This window comes from Chelonia mydas, chromosome 1, assembly GCF_015237465.2.
Source record: "Chelonia mydas isolate rCheMyd1 chromosome 1, rCheMyd1.pri.v2, whole genome shotgun sequence".
Classification (NCBI taxonomy): Eukaryota; Metazoa; Chordata; order Testudines; family Cheloniidae; genus Chelonia; species Chelonia mydas.
The window spans coordinates 42,873,481-42,895,286 of NC_057849.1; positions in this window are offsets into that span (position 1 = coordinate 42,873,481).

Sequence of the window (21,806 nt, forward strand, 5' to 3'; positions counted from 1 at the left end):
AACATGGTACATTGAAATACTGTAGTGCATTCTGCCTGGCTACGCCATAACTATATGGAAATTGTAGCCAGTGCAAAAATGAAGCTCTCAATTTCTGCTGAGATTTTAAAATTAATATTAGACTCATAGAATTTAAGGTCTGAAGGGACCATTGTGATCATCTCATCTGACCTGTATATTGCAGGCCACAAAATCTCAACCACTCCTGAAAAAGATCCCTAACCTATGGCTGAGTTACTGAAGTCCTCGAATCATGGTTTAAAGAGAATAAGTTATTCAAGTTACATAGAATTCACCATTTACACTAGTTTACACCTGCAAGTGCCCCATGCTGCAGAGGAAGGCCTCCCCCCTCTCCCCAGGGTCTCTGCCAATCTGAGCCAGGGAAAAATTCCTTCCCGACCGCAAATATGGCGATCAGTTAGACCCTGAGCATGTGGGCAAGACCTACCAGGCAGATATCTAGGAAAGAATTCTCTGTAGTAACTCAGAGCTTCCCCGTCTATTGTCCCGTCTCCAACCGTAGGAAATTTTTGTTACTGGCAGTCACCGATGAGCCAGGATGATTATGTTTGACTTCATTGCTGCCTTTTGCCATGTTAATTTTCTAGCTGCTTCAGGTGACTCAAAAGGACTTTTAATTCAATCAGTAAATAATAATAGCTCCCAGACTATACCCAGAAAGTAGCAGGAAACTAGCTCACCTCCTGCTCCAGCCTGAGGTGGCCCTAGTTCCACCTTCCCATGGCATTTACAGGGATTCTTGATTACATCCCCCCATCTGACTGTGAAAGATAATGGGGGATTCAGGAATCTTGACCCTCTGAGTACATCTACACAGCAATTAAACACAATAGGAGATAGCAGCTTCTTTCACTTGGAGCAGAGTCCCTGCCATCTGCAAAGACTGTAGACTGTTGGCTGCCATTTTGACTATGTGCAGCCTGTGATTTCAGTCACACGGATATGAATGGGAGATAGCAGCCATTTTGATTAATGACAAAAATGCCCAAGGAAGGAAGGAAGGAAGACCCAGCTGGTCCAGGGTCAGCTGCCTCAGGCTCACAGCATTCAGGCTGTGGGGCTGTAAAAACTGCTGTGTAGACGTTTGGGCTCAGGCTGTGACCCTGCGAGGGGGGAGGGTCCCAGAGCCCAGGCTCCAGTCTGAGCCTGAACATCCACATAGCAATTTTACAGCTCCGCAGCCTGAAACTCACAAGCCCAAGTCAGCTGACCTGGGCCAGCCATGGGTCTTTTATTCCAGTGTAGACGTATGGCCTGTTCCCTAGAATGGGAGGCTTTCGCTATATGGCTTATTGCAATGTCCAGGGCCCCAATGTGTAGTTCCTGAGAACATCTCTGCCACGAACCTTCCAGAGATGATTGTCGTTTATGTTATTTGTACTGTTCTGCTTTGCTCAGACAGTTTCCTACAATACGAGAGTCTGTTAAAAATATCCATGTGCCATTGTGTCTTCCGTCTGGAAGGCACAGGATTACCTACCCTTGATACTCCCAAGTACATCTTAATGGTGTGGGCCATGAGGGAGACTGTGAGAAAATGGAGTCCACATCCCCCCTCAGAAAGCAAAGAGTTTCGAGAAGAGAGCTCACATCAATGCCAGCCATTTTCTTTGTGTAGCTGGGAACAACTTCTTATTCAAGCACAAAATGCTCAGGGAGGTTCTCAGCTAGTCCTTGTAGTATTATAATTTCTTTATACATCAGGACATAGAATGTTCAGTATGAAATTGCAGAGGGGTTTGTAGAAAATTCCTGGTATTTTCCTGGTAGGAAGGAGAACCAGAACCCTTTGCAGTTACAGACTTGTGTGGAGATATCAGGTCACACAGGGTGCAGGTGCAATTTAAAAGACATTTCCTCTGCAATGTTCATATTTACCAAAAGCCTCCCTGGGAGAGAATATACCAACAATTGAGTACTGCTTCATTCTCAACCAACAGGTTGGGAAATCCAAGGAATATTAGAATTCCTTCATAGATTAGCTTCAATGCTGAAAAACTGAACAAAACACACCTACCAGTGAAAGACCGCATCACAAACAAGGCAGACTTTGTAGAAAAGCTGTGCTCTACCACTGGAAGAATAATGAATTTATGTCACAAGATAAGTGGTACTGAAGTCTATGACTGCATGTGAACTAGGACTGAAGGTCGATTAGGAATGTCAGAGCATGAGCAACTGAGCTAAATTAAATTGCCACCAAAATGGAAGATGTGGAAAATTATAAGAAGGAAATGCTGAGACTCCAAGTGGCTCTTTGGAAAGGTGGCTAAAGTGGAGAAAGAAATGTGCACCATGAAAAGGCAAAACAGCACTCCTCTATAAATCTCAGCTGACAGAGAAACTATTGGAGTTAAGTTTCAGAGTAGCAGCCGTGTTAGTCTGTATTCACAAAAAGAAAAGGAGTACTTGTGGCACCTTAGAGACTAACAAATTTAAGTTAAGTAGACAGAAGAATAAATAAAGAATAAATGTGACCTTACTGGTAGAATAGTTACATTTAGGGCTGTCAAGCGATCAAAAACTTTAATCGCAATTAATCGCACTATTAAACAATAATAGAATACAATTTATTTAAATATTTTTGGATGTTTTCTACATTTTCAAATACATTGATTTCAATTACAATACAGAATACAAAGTCTACAGTGCTCACTTTATATTTACTTTTGATGACAAATATTTGTGCTGTAAAAAACAAAAATAATATTTTTCAACTCACCTCACACAAGTACTGTAATGCAATCTCTTTATCATGAAAGTTGAATTTACAAAAGTAAAATTATGTACAAAATATAACTGCATTCAAAAATAAAACAATGTAAAACTTTAGAGCCTACACATCCACTCAGTCCTATTTCTTGTTCAGCCAGTTACTCAAACAAGTTTGTTTACATTTGCAGGAGATAATGCTGCCCACTTCTTGTTTACGATGTCACCTGAAAGTGAGAGTAGACATTTGCATGGCACAGTTGTAGCCAGCGTCACAAGATATTTACATGCCAGATGTCCTAAAGATTCATATGTCCCTTCATCTTCAACCACCATTCCAGAAGACATGCCTCCATGCTGATGACGGGTTCTGCTCGATAGCAATCCAAAGCAGTGCAGACTGACACATGTTCTCTTTCATCATCTGAGTCAAATGCCACCAGCAGAAGGTTGATTTTCTTTTTTTGATGGTTCAGGTTCTATAGTTTCTGCACCGGCGCGTTACTTTTTTAAGACTTCTGAAAGCATGTTCCACACCTCGTCCCTCACAGATTTTGGAAGGCACTTCAGATTCTTACACCTTGGGTTGAGTGCTGTAGCTATCTTTAGAAATCTCACGTTGGTACCTTCTTTGCATTTTGTCAAATATGCAGTGAAAGTGTCCTTAAAATGAACAACATGTGCTGGGTCATCATCCAAGACTGCTATAACATGAAATACATGGCAGAATGTAGGTAAAACAGAGCAGGAAACATACTATTCTCCCCCAAGGTGTTCAGTCAAAATTTAATTAAAGCATTATTTTTTAACAAGCGTCATCAGCATGGAAGCATGTCCTCTGGAATGGTAGCTGAAGAAGGGGCATATGAATGTTTAGCATATCTGGCATGTAAATACATTGCAATGCCAGCTACAAAAGTGCCATGCAAACGCCGGTTCTCACTTTCAGGTGACATTGTAAATAAGAAGCCGGCAGCATTATCTCCCGTAAATGTAAATAAACTTGTTTGTCTTAGCGATTGTATGAATCAGAAGTAGGACTGAGTGGACTTGTAGGCTCTAAAGTTTTAAATTGTTTTGGTTTTGAGTGCAGTTATGTAACAAAAAAAAATCTACATTTGTAAATTGCACTTTCATAATAAAGAGATTGCATTATGGTACTTGTATGAGATGAATTGAAAAATACTATTTCTTTTGTTTATCATTTTTACAGTGCAAATATTTGAAATAAAAATAATATAAAGTGAACACTGTACACTTTGTATTCTGTGTTGTAATAGAAATCAATATATTTGAAAATGTAGGAAAACATCCAAAAATAGTTAATAAATTTCAATTGGTATTCTATTGTTTAACAGTGCAATTAAAAATGCAATTAATCGTAATTATTTTTTTAATTGCGATTAATTTTTTCAAGTTAAGCACATGAGTTAACTGCAATTAATCGACAGCCCTAGTTACATTTATTAATCAAATAGGATAACTACCTTCTCCAGAGAATACTTATTTCCTGAAATTGATTAAATTAAGCCCGGATTGAATTGCTGGGGGGATTCTAGACTATGGACTGATTATAAAGAGAAATGCAATGCTACGGAGGACAACCCACAACAGCTGGCAGAACTGTATAAACAGGATCTCTTCCTATTATTTAGGAGTTGAACATTTTATGTGTGTGTTGGGTCAGTTACAAGAAGTAGAATGGTCAATAGTTTAAAGAGGTAAAATGGGGAAAAAATCCAAAGAGCTGATAGATGCAGATGCTTCCAGCATCCTACCGCAGTAGTTACAAACCTTCTGAACGAGCTCAATGCCAAGCTGTAAGGAGGATCTAAAATGCTGGTTCTAACAACACTGGGTATGCAGAGTACTGAGAAATCCACTCTTCTGAACCCCACATTCATCATGCAGCTTGTAGTAAGTAGTGGCCATTGTACACGAGGAGCCTTGAAGCAGGCAACTCATGCATTTAAGAAGATGCAGAGATGTTTCAGCAAAGAAAACTGTTGTATCCTTGGGGGCAGCAGTTTTAGGAAGAAATCACTTGAGACACAGAGAGCTGTGAGCCATTAAAGCAGCCATTTATTTTCACCACTGAACTAACCAAAACCAGCCAAAACTGGCTGGGCTATCCCCTAATAATCTAACTCAGTTGCCATAGCAACAACAAGGTGCTATTAGCACGACAACCAAATACACAACATACTCCTCTCCCCTTAATAAGAACATCCCCTAAATAAAACAAACACTAAACTAAAGAAGGAGGTAGACTGCCTCCATTCCCGCCTAAACACCAGGGATTATTTTGCCCCATAACCATGGGTTCACCCTAGCTAGCTGAGGAGGTCTTCTGTCTCTAGGTGGATTATGGCGAACTTCTGGTGTTGTTGCACCCGAAAGTACCTTGGGCACAGGCCTGACAATGGGTTTGTAGTGTGAACGGGTGAGGAGGTGGTATCAGCTTGTTCCGGGCAAGGGGGTATCTCAGCCGCTGGCAGTAATGGAGGAGAACAGTCAGGAACAGGTGATTTTTGATTCGGTGTCTCACCAGAAGAGGTGAAGTCAGACAACTCAACTGAAGATGTGTCCTGAGGACTGGCATGACCTGGCAACAGCTGATCTACATGTCACCGCCAGGTGAGATTCTCTGCAGTCCGGACTGTGTAGGAAACAGGTCCTGTTTGAGCGATGATCGTGGCAGGGACCCATTTAGCTCCAGAAGTAAAATTCCGAGCCAAAACTGGCTGTCCCGTGCTAAAGGTTTGGTCTTTTGCTCTGGGTGCACATCTGATGACTTGATATTGCTGCTGACTTTGCACAATTTGTCTGGGTTCAGAAGGTTTCAGCGGATCAAAGCAAGTGTGCAGCTGTCGTCCCATCGTTAGAAAGGCTAGGGATGCCTTGGTCGTAGCATGAGGTGTGTTTCTGTAGGAAAGTAAGAAGGTGTCCAGATGCTTTTGAATGGAGTGTTGTCCCCTTGCTGATTTCAAAGCTTGTTTCATTGTCTGCACAAATCTTTCAGCTAATCCATTGGCGGATGGATGATATGGTGCTGAAGTGATGAGGTATATCCCATTTGCCTTCATAAAATTTTGAAACTCCTGAGAGAAGAACTGCGGTCTGTTGTCGCTCACAAGTTATTCTGGCAGACCAAAACGACTAAGGAGTTCCCCTAGTTTTTGGATAGTACTCTCTGCAGTAGTGGACTGCATTATAGAGACTTCTGGCCATTTAGAATGGGCATCTACCACCACCAAGACCATGCTTCTTTCAAGGGGGCCAGTGAAGTCAACATGAATACGTTACCACGGGTTTTCAGACCAGTCCTATGGGTGTAGGGGCGCCCACTGGGGTGCATTCCTGACACCCTGACATGACATACAAGCTCTTGCTTTCTCTTCAATAGCACTGTCCAATCCAGGCCACCAAAAATAGCTTCATGCAATTTCCTTCATGCGCACTATTCCACAGTGACAGGAATGTAGCTGTTCTAACATCTGTGGTCTCAGTGGTGGTGGGATAATGACACATCTCCCCCACAACAAACAACCAGATTGGATCGATAACTCCGTCCTCCTGGACAGGTAGGTAACAAGGTCGGGTGAGACCAGAGAGGTTCATCGAGATTTTCCATGCATCACCAGGTCCATAACTTGGGACAATACTGGGTCAACGCGAGTTGCCTTCTTTATCTGAGTAGCAGTGATGGGTGTGTTCTCTACATGTTCAAAGTAGAAGATTTCCTTTTGGGCAGTATCTTGATGTTTGACTGGCAAAGGCAACCTTGAGAGATTATCTGCATTGCCATGCAGAGTGGATTTCCAATATTTGATTTCATATGTGTGCGCTGAAAGTAACAATGCCCAACGTTGCATACGACTAGCAGCTAATGGGGGAATGCCTGTGTAGGGTCCAAAAATTGAAGTCAGAGGTCGATGGTTTGTAAGAAGAGTAAACTTCCGCCCAAACCAGGTACTGATGAAACTTCTGAATTCCAAAAACAATTCCTAATGCCTCATGTTCGATTTGGGCATAGTTAGTTTCTGCTTTGCTTAGAGCGCTGTGACAAAGTTCCTCCTCTGCCTCGGTGGGTCCTGCGCTTATTGGCGGATTTGCTCACCTCAGAGGTTCACGGCAGCTCTCAGTTTGGCCACTTTCATGGCTCAAATCTGCCGTTCACTCAATTAGCCTCATCACTGGCCAGCATGGGGAAAAGGAAGAAGAACAATCCCTGCAGTCTCTGCTGATCCACCTAGTGGATTCGGGAAGAGGCCAGAGACCTTCCCCTCTGGTGGAACCCACAGTCCAGGTCAACTTCTCCGCTATCAAGTAGGGAGTTGGGGAAATGGAGGGATGGGGGGAACCTGGGCCTGCCCTCTACTCCGGGTTCCAGCCCAGGACCCTGTGGATTGCAGCTGTCTACAGTGGCTCCTGTAACAGCTGCGTGACAGCTACAACTCCCTGGACTACTTCCCCATGGCCTCCTCCCAACATCTTCTTTATTCTCACCACAGGACCTTCCTCCTGATGTCTGCACTTCTCAATCTTCCAGAGGTACACCTTCTCACTCTCAGCTTCTTGCACCTCTTGCTCCCAGCTCCTCGCACGCACACCACAAACTGAAGTGAGCTCCTTTTTAAACCCAGGTGCCCTGATTAGCCTGCCTGTCTTAATTGATTCTGGCAGCTTCTTGATTGGCTGCAAACGTTCTAATCAGCCTGTCTGCTTTAATTGTTTCCAGAAAGTTCCTGATTGTTCTGGAACCTTCCCTGTTACCTTACCCAGGGAAAAGGGACCTCCTTAACCTGGGGCTAATATATCTGCCTTCTATCACTCTCCTGTAGCCATCTGGCCTGACTCTGTCACAGTGTGTAAAGCAAAAGCAATAGGTGTCTCTTCTCCCGAAGGCATAATGTGTGACATGACTGCTCCCACTCCATAAGGGGAGGCATTGCAGGCCAATTGTAGGGGTAAGGATGGATCAAAGTGCGTTAGAACTTCAGAATTTAGCAATGCATCCTTAGCTTTGTTAAATGCAACATTACAGGCTTCAGTCCACTTCCAGGCCTTGTTCTGCCCAAGGAGTTCATGAAGTGGTTTTAGCAGTGTGGCTAACTGTGAGATGAACTTTCCATAATAGTTCAATAGTCCTAGAAACAAGCGCAGCTGGCTAACATTTTGAGGCAGGGGAGCCTCCACAATAGCCTTAACTTTTGCAGGGGCCTTATGAAGACCCATAGCATCAATGATGTGTCCCATATATTCAATAGAGGGCTGGAAGAATTCACACTTGTCTTTGCGGACTCATAGGCCATACTCTTCCAGTCTTTGTAGGGTGGCCTCTAAATTCTTTCAGTGATCCTTTTCATTCCTTCCAGTGACCAGGATGTCGTCCAGATAACACTGAACTCCTGGAAGTCACACAAGATCTGGTCCATAGGCCTCTGGAACAGGGCGGGAGCAGACGTTATTCCGAAGGGTAGGTGACAGTATCGATAAAGCCCCTTATGAGTCACAATAGTCAACAGCTTTTGGGACTTTTCATAGACATGCATCTGTAAATACCCTTGACTCAGATCAATCTTACTGAACTTTTGTCCCCCAGCCAGGCCCGTGAAGAGGTCATCAATGCGGGGAAGCGGTTATTGCTCTGCACACAACACCGAGTTGACTGTAACTTTAAAATCACCACAAATCCAGAGGGAGCCATCTTTCTTCACTATTGGAATGATAGGAGTGGCCCATGGGCTATGGGTAACTGGTATTAGGACTCCATTGGTGACCAGGCGCTCCAGGTCCGCTTCAACTTTCGGCCTCATGGCATATGGCACAGTTCGGGCTTTCAGATATTTTGGTTGACTCTCAGGTTTAATGTTCAATGTCACAGTGATTCCCTTCATACTTCCTCTCCGAAAACAGCAGCATGTATCCTTAGTATAGTAGTCAGACCGGTTTCTTCTTTAGTCATTTGGTACACTTCTGCGCAGTTCAGCTGAATCTTCCCAAGCCAAGACCTACCCATTAAGGGTGGGTCATTACCTCTCACCACAAACAGTGGCAATTTAGCAGCCTGTCCATTGAACTCCACCTGAACATCAATAGTGCCCAACATGGGCACAGCTTCTCTCGTACACGTCTTCAGAACCGTTTTTGTTGCCTTAAGCGGAAGATGCTGTAGCTTTTCTTTATACACAGTCTCAGAGACCAGCGAGATGGCTGCACCGGTGTCCAGTTCCATGCGTAATGGTTTGCCATCCAACAAAGGGGTTACCCAGTTCATGTGAGCCCACTGCCAAAGACAAAACATGCAGTGGCCCTTGTTCTTGAGATGAGGTGTCACCTTGGTCATCCTGGGTCCGCTCTAGGGTATGCAGGTTCCCCTTTTTGGTTGGCCAGACCACAGACCTCTTTTTCTTTTGTTTACAGGCACACTCAGTGTGTCCCTTTTTGCCACAGTGTCGACACACCAGGTCCTTACACCAGCATTCTGATGCCTGGTGACCCAGCTTACCACAGCGGTAACATTCCTGACTCTGCACAGTTCTGTGGGTAGGTTCTTGTGACACTTTGTGCTCCCTAGGGGATGCACCGATGTATTGCGCCTCCTTTGTAGCCAGTTCCATGGAGATCGCAATATCAACAGCCTTCTGTAAGGTAAGCTGAGCCTCTGTCAATAGGCGCTTCCGTAGAGCTTCACTGTACAGGCCACACACTAACCTGTCACGCAGGGCATCATTTAACATCTCCTTAAATTCACAGTGTTCTGCTAGCCTTTTTAAAGTTGCTACAAATTGTACAACTGTTTCATCTTCTTTCTGGTCTCTTTTGTGGAACCTATATCTTTCAGCAATTACCAGTGGTTTTGGGGAAAAATGGGACCCCAGGATTTCCACAATGTCACTGTAAGATTTGGTCTCAGGCTTAACAGGGTGTAGTAAGCTGCATAGCAGGGAGTAGGTTTTAGCCCCCACATCACTTAAGAATATTGGCACCTTCTTCTCTTCTGTAATGTCATTTGCAATAACAAAAAGCTCAAAACGCTCAGTATACACATGCCATTGCACTATATTCTCCTCAAAAGGTTCCAGTGGCCCTGTAAGTGTAGCCATGGTTTTAGTTTCAGGTTTCACAGTCAGTGCCAAGAAGCCAGTTCTCACCCCCTTCCAACAGCTAAAAGATGTTGGTAGTTTTTTTTGTTTTTCGTTTTTTCTTTTACCTTGACTTCTACTTCCTTCTGTTGCTGGGGCAGCACAGGGATCCCATCCTCGTTGCCACTTTGTTGTATCCTTGGGGGCAGCAGTTTTAGGAAGAAATCACTTGAGACACAGAGAGCTGTGAGCCATGAAAGCAGCCATTTATTTTCACCACTGAACTAACCAAAACCAGCCAAAACTGGCTGGGCTATCCCCTAATAATCTATGTCAGTTGCCATAGCAACAACAAGGTGCTATTACCACGACAACCAAATACACAACAAAAATGATCCATGGCAATGTTTCGAGAACTGAAACTTCAATTCTTCTCCAGGTTTAGAGAATTTTACTTGGAGGACTCCTATCAAAACAGAGTCTTGGATTCCTGTAGCCAGTGTCTCAATTTGGCACTGGTGGATTATGTGGACAGAAGACTTGGATCACAAACAGTGGATGATATTCTCAGCAATGGACAGTCCATTGAATATAGTAACTGGAACTTTTTCCAGTTCACTGTGCAAAAGAAGCTGCTGGAGAAGAAGAATTTTGAGGAGTATGTGAAATACATTAGTAAAAGTTACATTGGTATTAGTTATTAGTAACTACCCATGTTACATCATTACAATGAGATTGAAGGTTTGCAAGATCTGGTGAGGAAGATTTTATCCACTTTAAGAAAGTCAGGAATGTTCTGGTTAACTCCAAGCAAAAAAGATACTCTCACAAACTCTGCATTTCTAGATTATTTCTGCCAAGTGCTGCAAAATGATCAAGGACAACTTGGATGTGATCCTGTTCAAAAACACAAAAAACATTGGTCCGTTCTCAGCTAACATTCAAGACACTCTGACTGAGGCAGAAGAAAGCATTCACATAGAACAGGAGGAGCTGAGTGTTCAGGCAATGCTTTAGAAGCTTCAACTCTAGTCCCAGGATAAAATCTTCAAGTGAGCATCTGGATGTGAGGAGTTCTATCCATTCTGTAAGATCCCCTATGAAGCAGAAGGCACTAATCACAAGGAGCTATTTGCATCTGTCCATTGGCTTCAAGGATTAGAGCAATAAAGGAACCAATAAATGCAAAGGTTCTGGTTTCTACATCTGAATTTAAAGACCTGGACATAGCTTTTCAATGTTATCCCTACGGCTGGTGTTACCCTGACTGGTGCATCTAGCCAGATCCCAGCATCAGGGCTTCAGACTACTGGAAGGAGTTTAATCACCAGCTTGCTAAAAATTATAAGGTTCAACTTTCTGTTCTCCCAAGGGGTTGAATAAAATAACCACAGCACAGGTACTGCAGAGTATCTATGAAGCCTTTCACATTAACTGCACACAGTCACTAAATTATAAGTGTTGGCATGGGGGTGTCCAGGAAAAACAAGAAATTCTCTTCAGTAGACTTCTTCACAATAAGTGGTAGGAATGTCACCAGGCTCATTCCCTGAAATGATGATATTATCATAGAGTATTTTACAAAGTTCACTGGACACTTTTAAAAACAAACATAGAGCAATATCCTCTTCCAGTATGTGCTAAATATCTTCTCCCACCTGCTCTGCCCAGTAGACCTGACTCCTGCTCTAACCACTAGGCAAGCCCACCTACATCCTTGTTCCCAATAAAAGTAAAGGATTTTTTACTTTGTGATCAATAAAATATTTTTTTTGGAGGAAAAGAACTAATACAAAATTATTCAGAATGAACTACTTTACTTAACTGACTAGTATCAAGCCAGTTTGGAGCAATACATCAAAAGTGACAAAGGACCAATGAGTTTGACTGTAATATTAGCTTTGGTTCTGTCCACAGAAATACATGCTAAATTTCCTCTCTCTGCCTCTTTTATTATGGCTTCAAATTGACTTCATCCATCTGTTCTATTAAATGTGATGGAGAAGATTTAACCTGCTTTCACTGCAATTTCTATGAAATAATCTTATTCAAAGTAATAGTGTTCCTTACTCCCATTTTACGTCAGGCACGGACTGCAAAAAGCAGCATGAAAAACATCTTTATTGTACTGGGTGATTTCAGATTAATTTCTGAACCTGCATGTTGTCGAGAACGAGATTATGCAGAAATCTATGACTCATCAACTTGTCTCTGAAAATCTAGATAGGATTTTTCTTCATATTGCTAATAACAGTTACACTTTTCCTGAAAAAAATTAAAACTTCACATCCAGCACTACTACATAGTCAGAATCTAATTGAGAGGCCAAAGGGTGAAGTGGCTTCTATGACCAATGTGACAGAACATTTTCAGTGTATTCCCACAGTGCTGGATTCTGAGTGGTTCCTCAAGCTGTTTTGCAGCCATAACTCAGTTGTGTCATCTTGAGACCTCTGGGGTAGGTGTGATAACTGCAACTTCAAATCTTCAGTCCACAGAAAATATGACTTTAAAATGTGCCTGTCAATCTGGCCCTGGTCCTGCAAAAAGGTGTACACCTGCTTGATTTTATGCAGGCAAGTAGTCCCAGTCACTGTACCTGAACTGAATCTACATTCTGAATACTTCAAAGTTTGGGAGGAGGTTTGATCTGGGGGTTTGCTGCAGTGCAGCCCTAGTACAAAGTAAGAGGTCACTTACAAAATTTGAATCCAGATGGACTTTCAACTCCCACACATAGCTCAGGGCTATGCTGAGCTTACATCTGGTTTGGGCCCATCCCCTATCTGAATCAGATGACTGTTTAATAAGGCTGGGAGAACAAATTTGGAATACTGGAACTGTCTAAACTTCACTTTTAACTTGATCTGAAACAGCTTTTTTCAGGACTGGAAAAAAGTTTCATGTAAGCAGCTTGTTTGTTTTAATTTTCATTTCCCTTCTCACTTCCTGACTTCATCTGGAAACAAACAGAAACAGCAAAATGGTTCTTATTTACTGCTGAGTGAAAACAAGAATCACTGAATTAAGCCTGTTCTAGTGAGATTTCCAGCCTGGGTTCTAGGCAAAAAGAATTCAGATAAGCTTGTGATAAGCCACCAAACTCTCTCCAAAGCAAACACATTTGAGTTTCATCACATGGCTTTATGATGCTTTTGGTAGTCATGCACCCCGCTAGTGTAATCAGCACACTATTGATACAAGCAGTATTTAAGTCTCATTAGAAGAGATTTATGTTCGATGCTGCCTGTCATTTTTAATATTAAATCATTCAGAAGTAATTGGCCTCACTGGGCTTTCAATATACTTTTACAAAGTATGAAGCTGGAAAATATCAAAATATACCTTTCCTGCCCAAACTCTGGTAAACTGTCCCATGTTCTTTGCTGGTATTCTCTTTACCTCTCTCTCTCAAAAAAATCTGTACTGTCATTGCTGATTTTACAGTTCCTGTTATTTAGATCCCTGGGAACTGCTGCACACTTTAGATGGGAAAACAAAACTCTTCCCTACAAGACATGTAGGGTGAAATCCTGGCCCTATTAAAGTCAGTGAGAGTTTTGCCATTGATATCAGGCCAGGAATTCATTGACAGAATCTGCAGATTGTGTTGTATATAGGTTTAAAATGGCATGCCAGTCTGGTAGAAAAACATTTTGAATTGAACATTGCAGTGAGTAGTTTGTACTCTTTAAAAAACATTTAGGCAGAAAATAAAGGGCAAGAAAGGATGAATTAAAGTGGTTGAAGAGTTATACCTAGGACATTCGGATGATACTGAGTACAGTAAAATTTAGTTTGAATATCAAGAAAAAGTTTCAAAGAGTTAGGCCTATTAGACCATGGAATAATTTCTCAGAGGAAGCAAGAAAAGCCCTGACGTTCTAGTCATTTTAAATTAGGCAGGAAACAATCCTGCATTGGCACATTCTGGACAAGATCTTTCCTGTCTCCAGGTTCCATTAATTCAATCTGACAGTGGCAAGGATAGCTAGGGTGAACCTTGACTATTCAATCTGATTTTCACAAGAGTTTTCTTTGTAACAAAATAGAGGTATTGTAATGATAACATGGGGCCCAGTCCTACAAGGCTCTGCCTATACTCCACTCCAACTGAAGTAAATATGGAAGTCACTGGGAATTGAGGGTACTCAGCTGCTTTCATGAGGATCAGGTTAGTAGTTTGGCCATACCAAACCTTGTTTGGTTCATTGTCCATTTACCTGGCAGCCAGTTAGCTATCTAGAAGCATACGCAGCAGGGCATTTTGTGGGAGGAAGGGAAGGAGGGGGAAAGAGAGAGCGTGATCACATGGAGACGTCTGACTGCATCCCTTACTGAATAGCCTTTGTGTGAAATGAATCAAAATCATTAGGTTTTAAATTCTCCTGGGCAGGAAGTGTCTTTGGTATGCTTTTGTACAGTATCTAACACCCCAGCGCCAGTTCTGACTGGGGCCTCTGGCTGCTGTTGCAGTATAAATATTAAATGCACATAATCATAGCCAAAGTAAAAGTAAACTTTATCTCTAGTAAAACATATACCATGTTATAACTCTAACTAAATAGCAGAACAAACTATTAATTTCCACTCAAAAATAAAATGTGCCAGAGCAGCATGTGCCCCTCGAGGTCTGTTGTTTGCCCAGAGTGTTCATTTCCCCAGCTGTTATGGCTTGACAGAATTCTCCAACTAAAGCAAAATGTCCTGTTCTGCAGCTTTGGAATGGGTGGGAGGGAACATGTCCCACCCTATAGACACACATACACACACCTTAAATCCAACTCTACAGATATATTTCAGTTGTGATACGAACCTTTATCTTGTTTAGACTGCAAAGTGAGTAATGCTGGGAATAGACTGGGTTAGTTTCCATTTGCTTTCTTCTCCCACTCTACATGTAATTGCTACAAACATAAAAAGATAAAGCACCTTTTATAAACCCCGGTGTGGGGAGTTCTGATGAGGATGATGATGACACAGCCGCCAGCACTGGAGCTGTGTAGACCCTGTCTACATTAGACACGTTGGCTCAGTTACACTAGTGCACACTCCTAATGTACAGAAGCAGTGCCAAGGTTTGAGGGAGTCAGGGTTAATGGAGGAGCTGAGGGAGAGGGAAGTAATTGCTAGGAAGGAGCCTGGGAGTGAACCTGGAGGGTTATTGGGTATGGGTGGGAGAAGTACGGAACAGTTCTTTTTGGGGGGGGAGGGGTGGGGGGGGAATTGTTCAGGAGTTGGAAAGCCTCCCCAGTGCAGACCCTGGCTGACCCCTAGCCTCTCCCATTCAGTCAGACACATCTGCCCCTGTCCCCATGTGGCCCTGCATCCCCACTCAGCTATCCCAACTACCCCCATCCCCATGTGTCCCTACATCTCCCCTTCCCCCCCTATAGCCCTGCACCCCCACTCCCATTCAGCCCCTGGCTCAATGTTGTCACCCCACTAGTTCCTGTGCCCTGCCCTAGGCCCATAGCAAGTTTGATTCTTTGAACTAGACTTTATCCCCAGACTTCTCAAAGAACTATTCTCCCTTTCTGTTTGTCTACTTAAATGTTTGTAATGTACACTGGCTCCTTTGTTATCTTGCCTGAATCTGTGCTGTTGTTTAGGAAACAATGTCAGAATGGCTTGCCATTAAACTCTGACCCAAAGCCTCAGGTAAATGGAAAGATTACCATTGACTTCAATGCGCTTTGGATCAGGTCCAAAATATCCTAAGCATTCTATTATTTTACTTCCTTTGGCCTTGATCCTGCTCCCAATGAAGACAGTGGGAGTTCATTGGGAGCAGGCCCTGCACTGTCATTTGAATGTAACGGTTAGCTAGGCCAGTTTAACTAGCCAGTCCAGGACTGAAATTTTCCCTCGTATTTGCACTGGCTGTTTTCAAGGAACTAAAATGAGGAGCAGCTCTTAAAGTTCATATCAGGTTTTGCTGCTGTGTTGGCAAGCAATATAAACAATGGAATTAAGGCACACGGCTACATGGCTCAGCTCAAATGTCCCATGCTCAAAGTTTTGAAAGGCCATTGATTTCTGATTGAGTTTTTAACCCTATAAAGAGTCTGAAAACATTTTCAAAGATCCCCTCAACAATGGGAAATGCCCAGTAGTTTCTGAATAGTACATGACTTCCAAACTTAAGATTAACTGTGCTGTTCATAACAAGCACTGAAAGCTAAACCCTCTCCTACAGCCACGCTTGGTGTAAGCGTGTTCTTCAGGGCCTGGAGAAAAGCAATCCTTCTCCCAGGCTGTTCTGTGGCTGCTACTGCAGCCTACACAGGGGCAATATTTCCTCCGTTGGGGCAATGGCGAGCAAATCCACACAGCCATGGGTCAACCTACCTTGCTCCCACTCCACTCCAGTTGACCCCACAGGTTGTGGATGCACATGGAGCCCCCATGGAGCTCTCCAGATCTTTCCTTCTCCACCTGACCAGCAGAAATCCATCCTTTCCATTGATGTCTGGGTCCTCCGTGGCTCTAGAGGGGACAGAATTTTCCCCCATTTTGTGGGTGATTTATAGAGACATAAATGGCAGCTAGGCACCGAACTCCCTGTGACAGGGTGTATAAACCCCACACTGGAACTGAAGGGAATAAGGATCAACTCAGGGCCCAAGCAACCCTGCCCAGCCACACCTGCGGGGCATGCACCAGCTAGAGGTGGAGCTTAAAAGGGAGCCAGCCAGGCAGCTCAGAAGGGGCCTCACAGAGCAGAAAAAGAGACCTACCCCGAGAGCTCCTGGGAAAGGGCACTGCAGAAACCTTCTTGAGAGAAAAAGCCTGTCTACTGAGCCCAGAGGGGCTGGCAGTTCAACTCTTATTTTTTCCTTTACTGTGGCAAGTTATAAGACTTTGGCAAGAGAGTGCGTGGTAGGAAGTGGGGCCTAGAGAGGCAGCCTGAAGGCATTCCTGGGTGCTGGACATTGGTACCTCTTACAGAGCACAGTGGAGTGGGAGGGCCTGGGCTCCCTTACCAACCTTCCTCATTAACCGGTGCATGAAAACCCTCATTTCTAGAATCTCCCTGGGGGAACCTTTGGAAAGCCCTATCTGGGATTGGACATCCACAGGGGTCAATAGGTGGACCCCATATCTTCCTTGGAATCCCCCTCACAGCAGGAGAGATAAGACTGATTGGTGACGTGACTGGAAGTTAGGGTCAACTCGCATCAAAAGACAGACTGCCACAGGGTGTGATCGTGGCCTGGGGGAGAAGATTAGAGTCTTGGCAAACATAGGCCTAACCCCCTAGCCACCAGCGAACACACCGTCCATCACACTCCTACAGAAAATCATGTCATTAACTACTGTTTGTGCCTTTGAAAACCTCTCCCTTTACCCTTTGTTACCAGACCATCTCCTCTTTGCAATATAGATAAAATAAAACAATTGTAATAATACATAGCATCTTCTACGGTAGGATTTCAAAGGACTTAAGCAAGGACAGCGTTAAGTGCTTTATTAATGGATGTGGCTAGAGAGTTAAATCTCACCTCCTACCTGCAGATATAGGGTACCTTATACGTGATCAGCCTTGTCATTCCACCTCTTTTCACGATAACTGTCAGCTCCTAAAGATGATGCTATAATGAAGGCTCAGGTGGATCGCATTTTTAAAAATACATGTTAAGCCCCATTATATGTCTCAACTTAGAAGCAGACATTCAAGAGTTTGTGGCCTGTGAATGGGGTCCAGCGACATGCAAGGATCAGATAGGACTCTGGAGACTGAGCGGAATCAGCTGCTCTACCCGTGGCATCATGACAGGAAACTGTCACAGCTGACAAACTCCAGATTTCCCCTACATGAACTCCTCTTCCCAACACCACAACAAACGCATCTGTCATGGAACTCCGCCCTCAGCAGGGGACCATGCTATACTGCTTAAATAAATAAATTTTTTAAAAGCCAGCAGCAGCCTGTCTGTACAGGGCTCCCATCCTTGCTAAGTCAAGTAGAGCTGAACTGTTAGTGACAATGGGAAAGTTTGATGAAGATTCCTCAAGTGGAGACAGGGCCCATCTCTCCCTCCCCATCTCCCTTTCTCAAAGTGGGAGTTCGGATTTCTCTTTTATCTTTCAGTAAAAATGGGGCAAGGGAGAGAAATAATAAAAAAGGATTAAAAGAGTGGATTGGAACGAGCAAAGGTGTTCATATAAAGATTTGTAAAGCACTGTACAAAGTAAGTAAACCTCTGTGGCCTCCTCCAGTGCTGAATTCTGGAGAATGGCCAGGGTAGGTATTACCTGGCAGGGTAAGCGCCTCGTTATTTAGTCAGTTACAGTCTATCACTGTTCAGTCAATAATGTAATCTAGCCCTGGCTAAACATTATAGCCTTGAAAAAACACCAAGGAGTCCTTGTGGCACCTTAGAGACTAACAAATTTATTCGGGCATAAGCTTTTGTGGGCTAAAAACCACTTCATCAGATGCATGGAGTGGAAAATACAGAAAGCAGTATAAATATTACAGCATATGAAAAGATGGGAGTTGCCTTACCAAGTGGGGGTCAGTGCTACAAGGCTAATTCAATTAAGGTGGAAGTGGCCTATTCTCAACAGTTGACAAGAAGGGGTGAATATCAAAGGAGGAAAATTATTTTTGTAGTGCTAACAAGGCCAATGCAATCAAGGTGGACGTCGCCCATTTCCAACCGTTGACAAGAAGGTGAGAGTATCAGCAGAAGGGAAAATTACTTTTTGTAGTGACCCATCCACTGCCAGTCTTTATTCAGGCCTACTTTGATGGTGTCCAATTTGCAAATTAATTCCAGTTCTGCAGTTTCTCATTGGAGTCTGTTTTTGAAGTTTTGTTGTTGAAGAATTGCCACTTTGACGATCCCTCACTCTCAGAGACCTTGGGTGAAAGGCCAGTCCTCGCTTACAGACAACCCCCCAACCTGAAGCAAATACTCACCAGCAACTACACACCACACAAAGAAAACACTAGCCCAGGAACCAATCCCTGCAACAAACCCCGTTGCCAACTCTGTCTGCGTATCTATTCAAGGACACCGTCGTAGGACCTAACCGCATCAGCCACACCATCAGGGGCTCGTTCACCTGCACATCTACCAATGTGATATATGCCATCATGTGCCAGCAATGCCCCTCTGCAATGTACATTGGCCAAACTGGACAGTCTCTAAGTAGAAAGAATAAATGGACACAAATCAGACATCAAGAATTGTAACATTCAAAAACCAGTAGGAGAACACTTCAATCTCCCTGGACACTCAATAACAGACTTAAAAGTAATTTTCCTCCTTTAATATTCACCCCTTCTTGTCAACTGTTGAGAATAGGCCACTTCCACCTTAACTGAATTAGCCTTGTAGCACTGACCCCCCCACTTGGTAAGGCAACTCCCATCCTTTCATGTGCTGTAATATTTATACTGCTTTCTGTATTTTCCACTCCATGCATCTGATGAGGTGGGTTTTATCCCACAAAAGTTTATGCCCAAATAAATTTGTTAGTCTCTAAGGTACCACAAGGACTCCTCATTGTTTTTGCTGATACAGACTAACATGGCTACCACTCTGAAACCTGTCACCAATTATAGCCTTGAGTAACTTGAGTAACCTTGAAAGGCTTTTCTGAATTATACACAAACATTCTGTAAGATCCTAGTGCACTAACAAGGTGTGTGTATAGACCAAGAGTTAAAAATAATTAAAAACAGATTTAAAAAATAATTTCTTCCTTTGCTTCCCTGCCAAGATTTGATCTCAGGTTTGTGTGTTTCTCTCACTACAGTTAAGGATGGTATAGCAACACCTAAAGCAGCATAAGGAACACAGGACCACTGCACTTTAGTCAATGACATCGCTAAAAGCTACTAGAAGAGAACCTTGAAGTCATGTCCTGGAAGACAAAAGCCTGTGTGTAACATTAAACATTGTTCTCTTAAGAGTATTAAAATACATGGTTTGCTATGTTTTCTTTGGCACAATAGTCACCTTTTGGAGTCTGCTAGGGAAAACACGTTTTCCTTCACTTTAAAAAGCTGGCATTCAAGACAATTTTTAATAATCCGTCAATAGTGTTCAGGTGTTTCCTAGAGCGGTTTGCTTTTTACACACTGATTAGCTGAACACTTATATAGTATTATATAGCATTATAACCATTAACTAACAAATCCTTAAAACACCTCCATTATAGCAAAGTTGACTTCTGTTATCAGGGTACTATATTGATCCTAGAACCTGAACCAAAGCCCGCTGAAATTGACAGGAATAGGAGTCTTTCCACTACCCCAGGGGGCTTCGGATCAGGCCCCTCATGTCTATACAGGAAGGAAAATTATAAATAATACCACCTTGTACACTCATGCATATTTTCCTTTAGTTCTGAGACAGCAGCTGCAATACCTGCTGATATTTTGGCAAGTCACAGATTTGCTAGAATTTATTCACAATTTTTCTCAACATCAGCAGATCAGCTATGAAGTGGCCACAGATTTCATATGGCATGCAGATTTCACACAATGGTACTCTTCTCTTATTTCTGTGACTTATGGCTGACAGTTAACAAAACAGTGCATTGCACTGATTCCAGTAACCTAGAGTAACTAATAAAATCAAGGCTAAGGAATCATAAGTCTAGTGTTTTTTCCTCTTTTCTTCTATCTACAATTATTGGGAACCAATTTCTTAAATGGGGTGGAGCAACAATTCGTTAGAGCTGAGAGGACACAGTGTTTTACTCCAGTAACTAACAAGTTAATTCTCTCATATGTAAGCTAATGGGTTACATGGGATGCTGTGTTTCTCTAGGCTAGAGAAGTGCCCTGAGTGGACAGAAGTAATCCATTGTTACAGCTTTAGTTTGTACTTCTGTACAATCTGGAAGGTGAGAGAGAGCTTCACTGAACTGAAGAGGGAAAAAACAAAGTTTTGAGATGCCATCAAACTCCAGCCTCAAAACTCACCAGCAAAGACAACTGACACATTCAAACGAAGAAACACCTGAATAGATTCATTATCAGCAAGTCAAACTCTCAGGGCACAGCCTCAGTCAAGGTACAGCACTGCATTTAACAGCTTGTGAAAGCTGCCTGTGCCAAAGTATCTCTTTTAGAGACATACACACCACAAAATAATTCATGTCTTAAAAGAAAGGGACCATTTTTATTTGAGTGAACTCACGATTAAAAAAAAAAAATCTGCTGTAAACTGTCATTTTGTAACTCAGGTAATGTGACCTGAATCACATGGAAAAGCTAAGCACTTCAATTCCAATTGCCTTCTTTCACCTCTACAACCCTGAACCTGAGATTGCAGCCTGAAGTCTGCTCAGGAGTTAATTATGTACCATTTACTACTCTCACTGTTGTCCTTGTTTTGAGAGTCGTCTAATTTGTTCCATTCGGGGTTCTTTCCACTTTTCTGGGGAAGGCAATTTATTACAGAATTTTAATGTGTTAGGAATCTGTAACAAATAATGGAAATTTGCTAAGAAAGTCTGACCTTTTGAGATGTTTATATTAGGATTGCCAAGTGAGTCTGCCCTCCCTTTATATTTTAATGCTGTAAACAGAAAGCAGCCCCTTAGAAGTTGCTGAAGAAGTTGACTTTAAAACCAAAAGGGATATATATACACACACACACACTCCATTTCTCCACTGATATCACAAAATCCTCTCCAGTAGCCAAAAGATAATTTCAATGCTATTAAGAGATGGAGACAATGGATGGTTATAAGGGGATTTTATCAAGTTTAAAACCAAGGTATGTGCAGTTACTACAGAAACAGGACTTCAATTTGTCTTCAGATAAGGTGTACTGTAAAGCATGTTGGCGTTACCAGTGTTTCAGAGATGTGGTTCAGTTTTCTGAAGTATACAGAAGTCTGGATACTCCACTAGAGAGCTTGCATCTTCAAAATGCAGCTGCAAGTGGGGTGCTTCTTTTGGTATTTTGCCACCTGGAGTTCTGGTGCTAGCTGGCCCCAGTGCAGAGCTGCATA